The following is a 14,896-nucleotide window of genomic DNA, read 5'->3' as shown; positions in this document are numbered from 1 at the left end:
ACTCCCTTTTCTTATACAATTTCTTTCTGTATTCCTGGTCTTCATATTCTTTGTGTTCTGGGTTAGGTTTAAGGCACACACCTAGAAATAAATAGCCAATGGCTAGTTTTGTTCACCCATTACTTTTACATTTATGTACTTCCAGATAAATGTCTTAGCTCACAATACCCTCCGTAGTGGAGTTGAAGACTTGTACAAGCTTTACAGTCCCAGAATTTTTTCATTAGCTGACTGCCACAAGAAGGCAAAAACACCTACCAAGATCTTGTTTATTAATGATTCACCAATAAAAAAATATGGTGGTTCTTCTCTCTGTAAGAATTTTTAAACACATTTGCATTGAATGTTCTGCAACTTGATTTGAGCACAACTCAAGCAAAAGAGTAATATTGATGATTGACTGTGCTATGCAGCAGACATGTCTATGTCACGTTTAAATATACATTTCAGTACCCAATTCTTTTGTTTGTTTGTTTGTTTGTTTGTTTGGTTTTTCGAGACAGGGTTTCTCTGTGTAGCCCTGGCTGTCCTGGAACTCACTCTGTAGACCAGGCTGGCCTCGAACTCAGAAATCCTCCTGCCTCTGCCTCCCAAGTGCTGGGATTAAAGGCGTGCGCCACCACCGCCCGGCCAGTACCCAATTCTGTGCACAGTTTTGTAGGCAATATTAATGGTCAAAGTAATTTGAATTTTGGACTACTTTTACATCCACAAAGAAATATCTTAATATTTAATAGTCATAGTCTATAAAGAAATCTCATTTTTATTTACTATATACCTTATATGCAGAGGTTCTATATAAGTCACTATTTCAATTTTAATAATATTGTTTATGGAACAAAATTGGTATATATAAAAGATGAATAAAGTATCATCTTTTTGTCATCATGATGACTTGTTTCCACTACCAGAATATTTGGAATATTTTAAGACTGCCAATGCTGCCTGGTGGTGATGAAACATGCTGTTTATTCCAGCACTTGGGAGGCAGAGGCAGGCAGATCTCCGAGTTCAAAGCCAGCCTGGTCTACAGAGTGAGTTCTAGAACATACAGGGCTACAGAGAGACACCCTGTTTGAAACAAAATGAGGTTGCAGAAGCTGACCATGCTTGCAGTTTTAGAGAAAATTTCCTGAGGTTTAACTGAGTTTTAAGCTGTATATATTTTTATCTTTTACTCCTCCGTAAAATATCCAATTTAAGGAACACGGCACATGGTTATCTCTCTGAATACAAATTACCTTAGTTTTCTCTGGGGATTTTCTTTTCTTTCTTTTTCTTTTTAAAATTGTTCTTGTTGGTTTTGTTTTTTTTTTTTTTTTTTTTTTTTTTTTGTTTGTTTTTGGGTTTTTTTGTTTTTTTTTTTTTTTGTTTTTTTTTTTTTTTTTTTTTGAGACAAGATCTTACTACATAGTCCTGGCTGTCCTGGAACTCACTATGTTGACCAGGCTAGCCTCAAACCCATAGAAATAGGACAGCCTTTGCTCCTAAGTGCTTAGTTTATTCAGTACAGCAGGCAAACAGAGGTGAGGTCACTCCTAGTCTCCTGTCCTTGGATTGGCTGTCCTGCACCTTGGCCATAGCATGAGCCACCACGCCTGGCTTCTCTGGGGATTTTCAATGTTTTAGTACTCCAGTTTGTTTCCTAAAATCAGACTCAGAAAAGGAATTATAAATTATCACATTACAGTAAGTTATCAATGTATTTTAGCAAAATTTGTAATCCCATCTCACATATGGGATTACCTAAATGTCTCCTTACTAATTAAAGGAATGATGACATATTTACCTATAGAGGCCAGGTTCCTGGAGGTTTCCTGCATCACATCTTTGTAGAGGTTCTTCTGGAAGGGATTAGGCAGAGAGCCCACTCCTCTAGGATGAACTTCTCAGTGACATCCTCAAACGTCACTGACTCCTAAAGGGGCCCACATGACTTGGATAGAATTTTGACTCCACTTGTTTGAGTTCCCAGTCTGCCAAATGGGATCTTCACTTAAGACACCAGCAGAACAACTTTGTGTAGAGTGACTGTATTTTTCTGTTCAGGGTTTGTAATGTGTAAGCATAAGAGGCCGCTGACAAACTTTAGATCATTTCCTTCTGGTCTTTAGTTTCTGCAAAATTTTACACAAATGACTTTGTTTTTCATATTATTTCCATTTATAGGATTCACTTGGTGAAGCATTTCATAATTCATTTCAACTGGAAACTTCTATTTTCAACATTCTCAGGGTCTTCATCCAATGTATATTTACACTGTGTGTCAATGGAAGGCTTTTGTGCATCTCTTCTAGTTGGGGTTTCTGCCCACAGTATATTCTTTTACATCTGTTAATTAAATTCAAAGTCAACCTGAGGTGTTTCCAGAAACTTTTAATAGTAATATATGTTCTAATTTTTGCTAGAAAGGTCATGAGACCTTTGTTTTATATTCAGAATTATTCTTCACTGTTGAGTTTTTTCATGTTTTACAAAAGAATGGAATAGCCCGAAGACCTCCCATACTGCTACATACACAGAAATTCTAGCCAGTCTGAATTCTGTGATATTGTAGAAATAAACAGTTGTGAGCAAACCCACATACAGGTGGAAAGAGAGAGAGGTCTCCAAAGAGTTCTCCTCTGGATCTTGCAACCTCCATCCCTACAAGACTCATCTTAATGAATACATAATAGATTTTAAGACATTATTAAATGGCTTCATTTTCCCATTTACACCAACAACATACTAGTTGCTGAACTGCTATGCCTCTTTGAGTCCTTGGTTATTTCTCAAGTGCTGTTTACAGGGAGCTCACTTGCTCGGATTCCAAACTCCATTCTGGAGAATAAGTAAGAGACTGCTCTTGTAGATGATAATTAACACTGACTTCCACATGTTGTTTGGAAACCAAACACATCCTATATAACTGAGACCACACTTAGAAGCTCTTCCTGGATATTATAGCCCACATTAATGAAATACTAAATAAGACTCACGATTCACTATGCTGATGGAAAATACGACAGTATTCACTGGACAATGTGAAAGGACAATTAAATAATTAGAGAAATGTTGTTTAAAAAAAACAACATTTTTATTGATTCTTTGTGAATTTTACATCATGCATCCAAGTTCCACTCATCTCTCTACCCTTCGTATCAGCCTTCCACACTTGCAACCTTCCCCACCCAAAATAAGATAAAATGGAATAAAGTAAAATAAAATAATCATCATCATGGTATAGAAACTGTAGTATGGCCGGGCGGTGGTAGCGTACGCCTTTAATCTCAGCACTTGGGAGGCAGAGGCAGGCGGATTTCTGAGTTCGAGGCCAGCCTGGTCTACAGCCTGAGTTCCAGGACAGCCAGGGCTACACAGAGAAACCCTGTCTTGAAAAACAAAAAACAAAAAACAAAAAAAAAAAAAAAAAAAAAAAAAAAAAAAAGAAAAGAAAAGAAAAAGAAAGAAAGAAAGAAAGAAAGAAAGAAAGAAACTGCAGTATGTTACACAGTGTATTTCTCTGTCCACACATTTTTACCTACAAATGTTCGTTGCAATGAGTCATTGGTCTGTTCAAGGCCTCTGAGTTCTGCTATATTATCAACAGTCCCAGATCCTCACTGGGATTCCTCTCAGATACCCTGTTGTTGCCCTGTGTCATGGAGATCCAGCAGCTTTGGATCTGCAGGACCGACTCTTTCATAAACTCCAACAGATCATAAATGGGAGAGATATTGGAGTAGGCCAACTCAAAACCCTGAATGTAGGCCCAGGAGGTAGCTCAGTTGGTGTCCTTCACCTTTCCAGCTCTCCTTCACCAGCATCACCAAGGCAAGCTCTCTAACAGTGCTGTGGCTAGTTCAGCCAATGCAGCGAAGGGTAGGGTCAGCTCTCCTACTCTCATGCCCTTGGGGTTGGCTCTCCTGCACCTTGGCCACCAAGTCAGCTCTACTGTGCTGCCCAGGTGAGGCACAGGACCCATTCTCCTGAATGCTACAGCTGGTGAGCAGCAGAGACAGCTCTCCCTCTTTCATGACCCTGGGGTCAGCTCTCCCCACCTGCTACAAGTGATGATGGGTAGAGGTTGGAAACCTGGTTTTTAAGATAGGACAGGAAACATACAAAAATCATATCCTGTCCCATCCAGCAGGGCATTAAACAAGGGTCCAGGGAGGTCACCTGAAAGGGGCGGGGGGAACAGGCAGATGCAAAGAATAACGATTTGTCTATAGTCTGATCAAAAAATCGTAATTTTTACTTTTTTCACATAGGGGTTATATACACAAAAAGGCAGGATGTGGGGAAGGGGATGACGCAGGACTGTAAGTGTTCAGAGGGAGTACAGATATCTTCTAGAACAGAGTGTCAGCTGGATGAAGGTTCAGGGAACAGATCACTATGACTCCACCTATGATTCACTGGTCCTTATCTAAGTTGGTACTATCCACCAAGGCTACCTATCTACAAGGTCTATGACTACTCAAGCTGGCAATTTTCCACCAAAGCTGTTTGTTTACAATAGTTTATAGCCATCTGTTTCAGTGTTTGTCCACAGAGACCCAAGACTTTGTGTTAGCAGGCATGTATGTCAGGCCTATGGCTGATTTTTAGGCCTACAGTGTATAAGCAGGGCTGCCCCTAACAATATCCTAATTTAAAAGCATCTTTGGAGACCTGTTCCCTTGGTCAGCTCATGCTATGTCAAGCTCATGCCTTTAGTCAAGATGGTGGTGAAGCTTTATGGCTTCCATCTTCCCCAATCCTAGCAAACATGGTGATCAGCCATGCATTGTTTACATCCCAGAATGGAACTGTGCCTCATGATTTCCTCAAAATTATTTAAGCACAGACTTGTAATTACCAACTTCAAGCTACAAGTTTAAAGTTAACCTTTTGTTGCAGATACTACAGACTTTACTACAGATACCATATCCAATAACTTATAAGCCAGAAACCTCTTTAGTTTTTGACTCTAGGCATAACGTTTAAGTCTTAGAATTGTCTGGTTTACTCACACTCCCCAAGAAAAGCCACACTCACATCAAATATATTTCTAAGCTTAAGCCTCTTTCACTGTTCATACACAGCCCAGGATGCCTTTATCCCTGGAAAGAAGTGAGGGAAACCAGAGAAGATTTCATTCTGGGACCTCCATATTGTTGTGAAATATAATGTCACAGATTTTGTATAAAGGGGGTTAACTGGGAGAAGGAGAGAGGAGTGAGGACCTGGGAAAAGGTTGAGGCAGATGAGTGGACATGGAGACAGGCAAACAGATGGAAGCAGAGCCATGAGGGTAGAGGAGCAGTGTGGTGGTGGTGGTGGTGGTGGTGGTGGTGGTGGTGGTGGTGGTGGTAATCTCAGGTGATGATGTAAGCAGTTGCTAGGTCCCTGGGAGGAGCTAGTGGAACTGCCTGTAAGCTAACACAAGTACCCTAACTTCCTTTCCTTCCAGTATGCAAAGCTCCCTCTTCTGCAGGCTCAATAGTGGACAAACCTACATCATAACCAATTGAAATGCTTTAACCTGTGGTGTCTTTTTGTGATGTTACCTTTGACATTAGCTGTGTGGTATTTGCAGAACACCAGCTCATTTTTCAGACACAAACTAGGTATTTCACAACTCAATTCTAACACAACCCAGATTTAACAGTCCCCAAATAATTGGGGATTGGTCCCATTACACTATTACACTGCAGTCCAAAGATGCTTTCCTATATCTAAACACGGACACCCCTATCTCATAGTACAGATGAATGATGTCCTGGGCCAGAAAAATGGCTTGGCAAATAAAGACAATTGCTATGAAGGCTAACAACCTAAGTTCAACTCCTGGGACCCACATGGTGATAGGAGAACTGACTCCCAAGGTTGACCTCTGATCTTTACACATGTCATTCTTAAGCCCCTCCTCCTCAAGTCAATTAAAATGTAATAAACTTGAAAAGGTTTAATTTTTTAAATGTATGTGGATGTGTGCTTGCATGCATTTTTGTGTACCACATGTGTGTAAATGTCTGGTGCAGCCAGTGGGAATCTGGTGCCCTGGAACTGGACTTACAAGCAGTTGTAAGCCACCATGGGTGGTGCTAGGAACCAAACCCAGATCTTTTAAAAGATGCTTTTAACAGCTGAGTCATCTATTCAGCTCCAGTTAAAAACATTTAAAGATGGTATCCTCAATAACCTCATTAGGATATGCTCTTTTGTGTGTGTGTGTCTGGAAGAGGTATACAATACACAAAATACTTCTTTTACGTGTTTTGGTACTCTATCTGCAGAAATTGAGACAAGCATCAAATATTATTATTTGTAGTTATATTACCCAGATAAATTCTCAAAATCATATACCAAAACAATCTTAAAACTCTGAGAGTTAGAAATTTAGCTAAGTATTGACTGATGTTGGTCACAGGTGCTGCAGTACAGAGAGAAGCTCACCAGGATGCTAAGCCTCCATTTTCCAAAGGAGTGGAGTGGTTCAGGCTTCTTGGAAAAGACTGACACATAGCTACCTTACTCTAGTTACTTTATTCAAACATTATACAAGGTTAATTGGGGTTAGGAAAGGTTCCAGATGCCAAAGTTATCCTGCTCTCGCTGCCCAAGAGAGCAGATGTCCCACAGAAATCTCAGTCCCTTTTGACCATAGCTAGTCATAATCAAAAGTAAGAACTTCAGGTTTGCCAGGAGTGCCTTAGGATCAAGGTTGGTCAGCTGCAAGCTCTCCATAGCACCAAGTACAGATTCTCTAGAGAGACAGCATTTCTTCAAGGTTCAAACAGTCTCAAAACAATTTCTCAGCTTCTACTGATTAACCCAAACATAGCACAAGCTTTGTTAAAACATTTCAGTTAAAGCCAGACACAAAGGCTTTACAATACATGTCACTGAAAGCCAGATATAAAGGCTTTACTATACATTGCATTTAAAGCCAGATATAGAGGGAAATGTATGCCCAACAAACCCTTTATCCCCAATTTACATTAGATAATGTTTTTTCATCATAGTAGTAGTAACCTTAACGAGGTCAGGTGCCAAATGAGAACTGTCCAGAAAACAGCGCCACAGCAAACAGAGCTGCAGCCACAGAAATGACAGCATCTCTAAGTATACCTGCACACTACTCTCATTCTTTCCAGTGCTATGCAGCTTCTCTGGCTGGTCAACATTCCTGTAGCAGTTCTGAACAGCCAGAGGCCACACTCAGGGAAGGACAACTGTCCTGGGAGCACCCAGGGAACGACATTGCCCAAACTCTTCACAGGCTCAAAATGGGCTTCAGTGTGAAATCACTGACCTCAGGCGTCTGTTTCCCACTGCAAATTGTTTGCCTACTTCATGCCAAAACTGGGTCAAGTGAAGACAAGACATTCAATCTCATTCTCTCAATATGAGACCAGGAGAGTCCTTGCTCCCCTGCCCTGTGTGTGCGTGTGCATGTGCGTGCGTGCGTGTGTGCGTGCCTGTGTGTGTGTGTACAAAAGAGCCATGGAGGGAAGAGGAGGACATCAAATATACCACTTCATAGTGTGTGTGTGTGTGTGTGTGTGTGTGTGTGTGTGTGTGTACAAAAGAGCCATGGAGGGAAGAGGAGGACATCAAATATACCACTTCATACTTTATTCCCTTGTTACAGGTTTTCTTCTTGAACTTGGAGCTCACATTTTTTTTTTTCAGTTAGGTTGGGAAACCAGCAAGCCACAGAGGCCCTCCTCTCTCCAAGCTGTAAGCTCTGTGGCTAGAGACCTGCACGGATAGCAGGGGTTCTTTTGTTATTATTTTTAGATTTATTTGTTATATTTTATGTGTATGAGTGTTTTGCCTGCATGTATTCATGTGCACCTCGTGCATGCCTGGTGCCCATATTGATTAGAAGAGGGTGTTTATTCCCTGGAACTGGAACTTTGGGTTGTTGTAAGTCTCCAAGTGGGTGCTGGAAACCAAATCTAGGTCCCCTATAAGAGCAAAAAGTGTTCTTAATTGCTGAGTCATCTCTCTGCTTCCCTGACTTCTTTTTTAAAAAATGTGTGTTGCTATTGATATTCAAACTTATACATTAATGCTAGGGTTGACCAGCACTACTTCTCTTATCTCTCTCTAGAATACAGTGGCTGGGGGTGTAGGATGTTGGTGAATGGAGTCATGCTAATAGCAGACAGGTCTGGTGACAGCAAAGAAATTGTGATGAGCAAAGACTTAGGCAAATTTGTTAACCTTCCTAATTAGTGATTCTCACCCAGCACCCAGTGCCTCAGGATTTATGTGGTCTCTCTCCTTTTTCCTTTTCATATAGGCTATAAAGTGTACATTGTCCAGAGGAAACAGATACAAATCACTCAGAGTGGTGGTGCTCTGTCTAAGGGTATATCCCAAGAATCTTTCTCTTTAAAAGCAACCAGATAGTTAGGTGGTGGTGGCTCACGCCTTTAATCCCAGCACCTGGGAGGCAGAGGCAGCATTAGAGGCTAGCCCAATCTAGAGAGTGAGTTTCAGGATAGCCAGAACTACACAGAGACACCCTGTCTCAAAAAATCAGAGCGAGAGTGATAGTGAGAGACAGAGAGAGAGACAGAGAGAGTAAGAGAGAGAGAGAGAGAGAGAGAGAGAGAGAGAGAGAGAAAGACAGAGACACACACACACACAGAGAGAGAGAGAGAGAGAGAGAGAGAGAGAGAGAGAGAGAGAGAGAGAGAGAGCAGGAAAAGCCATGTTGAGTTTCACAGAGTCTTCCACTGTCAAGTGCTAAAACAGGCTTCATTGTAAATAGTGAACAATTTTAGACTTACTAAGAGAAGACTTGCTTACTGAGCCACTGGCATGGTGGATCTTAGTTCCATCATCTTGTTGGGAGCCGACTTTTAGCAGAAATTGGCTATCAGCTTTGCAGCCATCTTGAGCCATATACCCTGACATGAGACTTGTATTACAATAGCCTACAACAGCTGAGAACACTCCGATAACATCTTGCTTTAGATACCCAGGACTTTCCTTGGGTGTGTGAGATTAAAGGTGTGTGAGATTAAAGGTGTGTGACTTAAGAGTGTGGTTTAGAGATCAGATTTAGAGACAAGACCTAAGGGCATGATTAAAGGTGTGACCTGAAGTCGTGGCTTAGAAGTGAGACATATAAAAGGCTAGAGGCAGACAGAGAAAGTAACAGATTACTTGACATTAGGTAGAAGACACTTGGCTCTAGAGAGAACAATTTGGAGTAACAGAGATTCAGACACTAGGAGTAGGAGTAGACATTAGACACTCGGAAGAGAACAGGAGGAGTACAACTAGGAACTAGAATGAGTACAACTAGGAACTCAGGACTTGGGACTTGGACTAGGAAGAGAGACTGAAGAATAAATGGGATTGAATCACACTCAGTCTGGTCTCCATTCTTCGAGTCCGTCCTCACTCTCTCTCTTGCTGAACCCTGACCCGAGGATCAGAGCGGCAGCTTAGGCCAGGATACAGTGGCCGCCAAGCGTGGAGTGGAGAGGGCCGCAACATTTTTGGCCGCCCAAAGTGGAGCAGCTCAGGCCTCAATATTTTTGGCGCCCGAACAGGGTCTAGTGCGGTTCCCAACATCATCTCATCCTGAATACTAGGAAAGTGGCTGTGGACTGTGACCTCATCTGCCACATCCTTGCTGCCAGATGATGGAGGCAGAGACATTATCTTTTTCTGTCCCAACAATTCTGTGCATGTAAGCTCTGTAGATTTCACTTTACTTTATTATTTCAGAAGGATCATGGAGGGAAATGGAAGGCTTCTACACCTTGGATAGTTTGGCAAACTTTACTCATGCTTCAGGAATCAAACCAAACAAAACAGGGGCAACCAGGAGGTGCTGAAGATGCTGTGCGCTGTCTGGGGGGAGTTTACTGGTTTTTTGTTTTCTGCTGTAATGGGCTGGAAGGACCCATTTCTGTGTAGCCACATCTCCATGTATCATATGACATTTCTTTCGGTAGATATCCTACAATCTACTGTTTGTCTGTCTCCTACCCATGGGTATGGCCTTGTGAGTTTGCTCATTAAAAAGGAGAGCCAAAACCACAAGGTTTTTTTTTGTTGTTTTGTTTTTGTTTGTTTGTTTTTTAAAGTGAATCTGGGCATAGTGTGGTATGCCTTTAATACCAGTACATAGGAGGCAGAGACAAGTGAACTTCCGAGTTCAAGGTCAGCCTGGTCTAACAAAGGGAGTTAGTTTCAGGACAGTCAGTGCTACATGAAAAAACCTGTGTGTTTATGGGGGTGGGAGGTAACAGGAGATGACAGATGGGGTGAAGAGGGGGAGGGGTAAAGAAATAATTTGGCAATTAAAAGTGATTGCTGTTCTTGCAGAGGTCCCAAGTTTAGCTTCCAGCATCCACAAAAGGCAGTTCAGAATTGCCCGTAATTCCAGCTTAGAGGGTAAAAGCAATTGGCATGGAACCTGGTGACTTAAGTTTGACCCCTAGCATTCACATGAAGGAAGAAGGAGAGAGCCATCATCTGACCTCTATATACATGCTTGTAGCATGCAGAAGCACAAACAGGTATCATGCACAAAACCATGACAACAATAATAAAATAAAATAATAAAATAATAAAATAAAAATGTAAGGGGAAAAGTGATGGGAAATTTACCTGAGTCAGAGAATTATTGACTCCTTTTTGTTGTTGTTAAAATTTTTATTTATTTTATGTGTATAAGTACACTGTAGTTATCTTCAGACACACCAGAAAAGGGCATCAGAGCCCATTACAGATGGGCTCCATGTGGTTGCTGGGAATTGAACTCAGCCTGTTAAGAGCAGGCAGTGCTCTTAACCGCTGAGCTATCTCTCCAGCCTGAATTATGGACTCCTGTTCCATGTTTGAGAACAGTTCATTTAATTTATAATCTGTAGCTGGTCAGGGACCCTGGGGAGGTGAGAATCTTCAAATAATGTTGTAAAGGGATAAAACGGAAAACAGAATAGGAGGATTAAATGGGCAAGGAAGGTGAAGAGATGGACCGTGGGAAGGGAAAGTAACACTGAAGGCCTTTTGAAAAGCCGCATCACGCAACAGAAGCTCCTTATAATACGTCTTAGTTATGGTTTCATTGCTGTGAGCAGACACCATGACCAAGGCAACTCTCATTAAAAACAACATTTAATTGGGGCTGGCTTACAGGTTCAGAGGTTTAGTCCATCATCATCAAGGTGGGAACATGGCGGCATACAGGCAGGCACAGTGCAAGAGGAACTGAGAGTTCTACAGCTTCATCCGAAGGCTGCTAGCAGAATACTGGCTTCCAAGCAGTTAGGATGAGGGTCTTAAAGCCCACAACCACAGTGACACACCTACTCCAACAGGGCCACACCTTCTAATAGTGCCACTCCCTGGGCTGAGCATATACAAATCATCACATAATAGATACATATATAAGAAGAATCTAAATGGAGTTAGAACATAAAAAATAATACCCCAAATTGACATCATAGGTTACCAAATAAAATTCACAGGACCAAGAATGAGATACATCTTTTTAAGCCATTGGACAAAGGTGACACATAAACCCTGTTGAGATATGGTCTAAGAATATCATTAGCTCTGAGTGCTTGTGGGAAAACTCCAAGAAAACAAGACAAGAGTCTTGTGACCTCAGTTTCTTCAGAAACACAGAATTGCTCTTGGAGTACATTTTCATGCTCCTTCCAGGTGTAGCAGATAGAAGTAAGTCTACTTTAGATTATTAATTATAACTGGCTACTGTTACTTGTTTATATGCCTTTATGGAAAAACATGGTTTTTACCATGTTCAAGTTGTTCTTGTGGTTGTATACAACTTGAACTCAGGAGAACTTTTCTCGTGTGACCTTTAACACTCAAGAGTATAAATTGTCTGATGCTGTGAATAAAGTTGGCTATTGCATGAGACTTTAGTCCACTTCACTTTTATGCTCCATTCTCCCAGAATCTGTCTGCTCCTTGCCGGCAGGTCCAGGTGAGAGGAAAGCGGTCTGGGTCTCTCTGGGGCTGAGCAGGATGGTGTCGACGGCCCAAAAGAAACACACCAGGCCGGGAGTCTTGTTGAAGCAGGAACTCAACTTTAATGTATCAGCCTCTCACTTATATAGACTCAGAGCATAGGGAGGGGGAGTTTTGGTGTGGTGAGATGACATAGGAGGTGGGGAAGAGTGATGGAGGGTATGGCGTGACTGACAGGGCCAATAGCAAAGCTCTACATAAGCAGGGCACAGGCAGGGCCAAACAGGCCTTGCTGAGTCACCCTGGTATGAAAATGGCTGAAATAGGTCTCAAAACTCAAGCCAGGCTTAGGCTCTCCCACAAGGCTGCAGAAGCTTGAGCCAGGCTGAGGTTTGTCTACAAGGCCCAAAACAGGGCCGAAATGGGGCCCAACAAAGTCCCACCACATTTAGAGCATAAACAGACCCCTAAACAGCACACAGCCTATTGTCAATGCTATTGGTTATCTTCTACAAACTGATGATAAGATCTTATTGCTGAGTATACCATATGCCTAAGTCAAAGAACACAGAGAAACCAAGCTATCACTCAAGTAGAAACTTCATTCTCACTGACTAGTGTTCATAGAGCTGGAAGATGCTACCAAGGAGAAAAGCAATCCTCCATCTCACCCAGCTATGCACCCTCTGAGCCACAATAGTGACCCGCCTACAAAACATGTCTACTAGCACAGCAGTAACATGAATGTTGTAGGAGAAACCAAACACTTTGGGGTTGGAATTAAGGCATGTTACATGAGCTAGAACTCATCCCTGACACCATTAATGAGGCCAAGAACCTGGTACTAGATAGGTCATAGGCCCTAGGAGAAAACCTACTACCATTATTCTGATAAACAAATATAGCATAAGGCATATTGCTATACTCATAGGTCAGCTATACTCATAGCTCAACCCTAATCAGAGAAGATGGTAAATAACATAGAGACCCAGAGTTAGACAGCATGCAGAGAATGAAAGACTTGGACCCTTCAGCCTTAAATGGAATGCTTTAATCACCCCTCACCCCTACAGACTGTGGTGGTTTGAATAAGATACCCCAGATGTTAGGATACTTGGTCTCCAGCTCATGAACCGGTTTGGGAGGTGTGGCCTTGTTGGATGAGGCATGGCACCGGAAGCAGGCCTTGAGTTTCAAAAGACTCACGCCGTTCCCTGTAACTGGCAGCCTCAGCGCCATCTTTCTTGAAACTCCTGAGCCATGGGAGTGAAGTGAAGGCTGAAGCACAAGAGAAGAAAGACCAGGCAGCGTCCAAGTAAATTAGCTTGGGTATCCACAAAGGCCGAGGGATGCTGAAGGCTGAGACACTGGGACAAGTTGTTGAACTGCATGGTACTGTTGGTAATAAGTCTTGCTGCAACTGGGACATTACCTCCTACTGACAATGACCACCCGGAAGACTGCACGCCTTACAACTGAAATGACTCCTGCTAGCCCTCCCCTGGACCCGTGGCACTCTGGACTACACTGGTGCAATAAATTATCCTTCTTACTGTCTTAGCTGAAGAATCAAAGAAGACACAGGAAACTAATTAAGCAGAGATCTATGTAGAAGAGGCAGTGGAATGATTCCAAGACCAGAGGTGGTGGATGACTTCAAGGAAGCAGTGTGTTCCCAATAGAACAGGGCTGGTGCACATAAGAACTCAGACTGTGACAGCGCGTGCAAGTCCCACTCCCAGCCAAGACGCTGTTTGCAATTAATAGTTGCTGGGAGAGAGAAAGTGCTTTTCCTTAATGGAGTGACACGGGGATACCAACCACATTCCAAAAGAAGCCCCGTAAGTGGGAGCAGCCGGCCAACGCAAAGCAGCCTCTATAGTTTGTTGTTGCTTGTTTGATGAGATGATGAGAGAGAGAAAGAGTTGGAAGACATGCTTTTGAGGGAGGAGGTTGATTATTTTCATTTTATTATTTTGTGTGCAGGTGTATTTTGCCTGCATGCATGGTCTGTGCACCAATTGCGTGCGTGGTGCCCTTGGAGGTGAAAAGAGGGCATCAGGCAGGCATCAGATCCCCTGGAATTAGAGTTACAGACAATTGTGAACCACCACGAGGTTCTGGAAAGCAAACCTGAGTACTCCAGAAGAACTTCAAATGAGCCATCTCCCTAGCCCCAAACCTTTATTATTTATCAATCTGGGACCATCAAAATATCTTGTGTGGTGATATTGAAACCTGAGCTATAAATAAATGTACCCAAAAGGAAAGATAAAGGTGGAAAGTTTATTAAATACACTGTTTAACAGCCACAGACAATTTGATGAATACAGCTCACATAAAATGACTGAGAGGTGGTAGGAATCTCTTATAGCAATTAATTTCATCTCATCTTATGGGTAACTGTGTGGGTCTATATCTGAGGTGCCAGAAAGACTTCTTAATATATTATCAAGCGGTAAGCTTTTCATGTCCACCTGTCTCTCTTGAGACTGCCCATTTGGCCAGCTGCCATTAGATCACTGAAAGCAAGGCTCTGGATGTTTGGATTAATATATCACAAGCCACTGGGTCAGGCTCCAAGCAGAGAGGAGCCCATTGTCAAAGTGTAAGAATTTTTCGTTTTCTTTTTGAAATTTTTATTTCTACAATTCTCAATTTCTCTGTCTTGAGTAATTGCATTCCTTTATTCATATTTATTGTTTGAAAATACGTTGGGATATTATTTCTAAGAAAGCCTTGAGTATCTGCCTCATTCCCCATTTCTGAAATGTGATAGTATCAGGTCCTCCCTCTTACCCCAGGGATTTCTGGCCTGCCGTAGGCAGTCTTCTCTGAGGAATATGAGTGGTCACCAGAAACAATCTGAAATTCTCTAAGGTCACCGACAAGGGCAGTTTGAGGGAAACGCGGCAGGAAAAGCGGCCCACTGAGTTTGTCCAAAGCCAAGACAACC

The 14,896-nt window shown here is 42.2% G+C and overlaps 1 pseudogene; it reads right to left on the bottom strand.

Annotated features, from left to right (window-relative positions):
• LOC143436473 (uncharacterized) overlaps positions 1–13,179 on the bottom strand; it is a 30,307-nt pseudogene extending 17,128 nt beyond the window's left edge.
• Between the last annotated feature and the right edge of the window lie 1,717 nt (positions 13,180–14,896).

This window comes from Arvicanthis niloticus, chromosome 22, assembly GCF_011762505.2.
Source record: "Arvicanthis niloticus isolate mArvNil1 chromosome 22, mArvNil1.pat.X, whole genome shotgun sequence".
Lineage (NCBI taxonomy): Eukaryota > Metazoa > Chordata > Mammalia > Rodentia > Muridae > Arvicanthis > Arvicanthis niloticus.
This window is presented reverse-complemented; position numbering and strand designations above follow the sequence as displayed.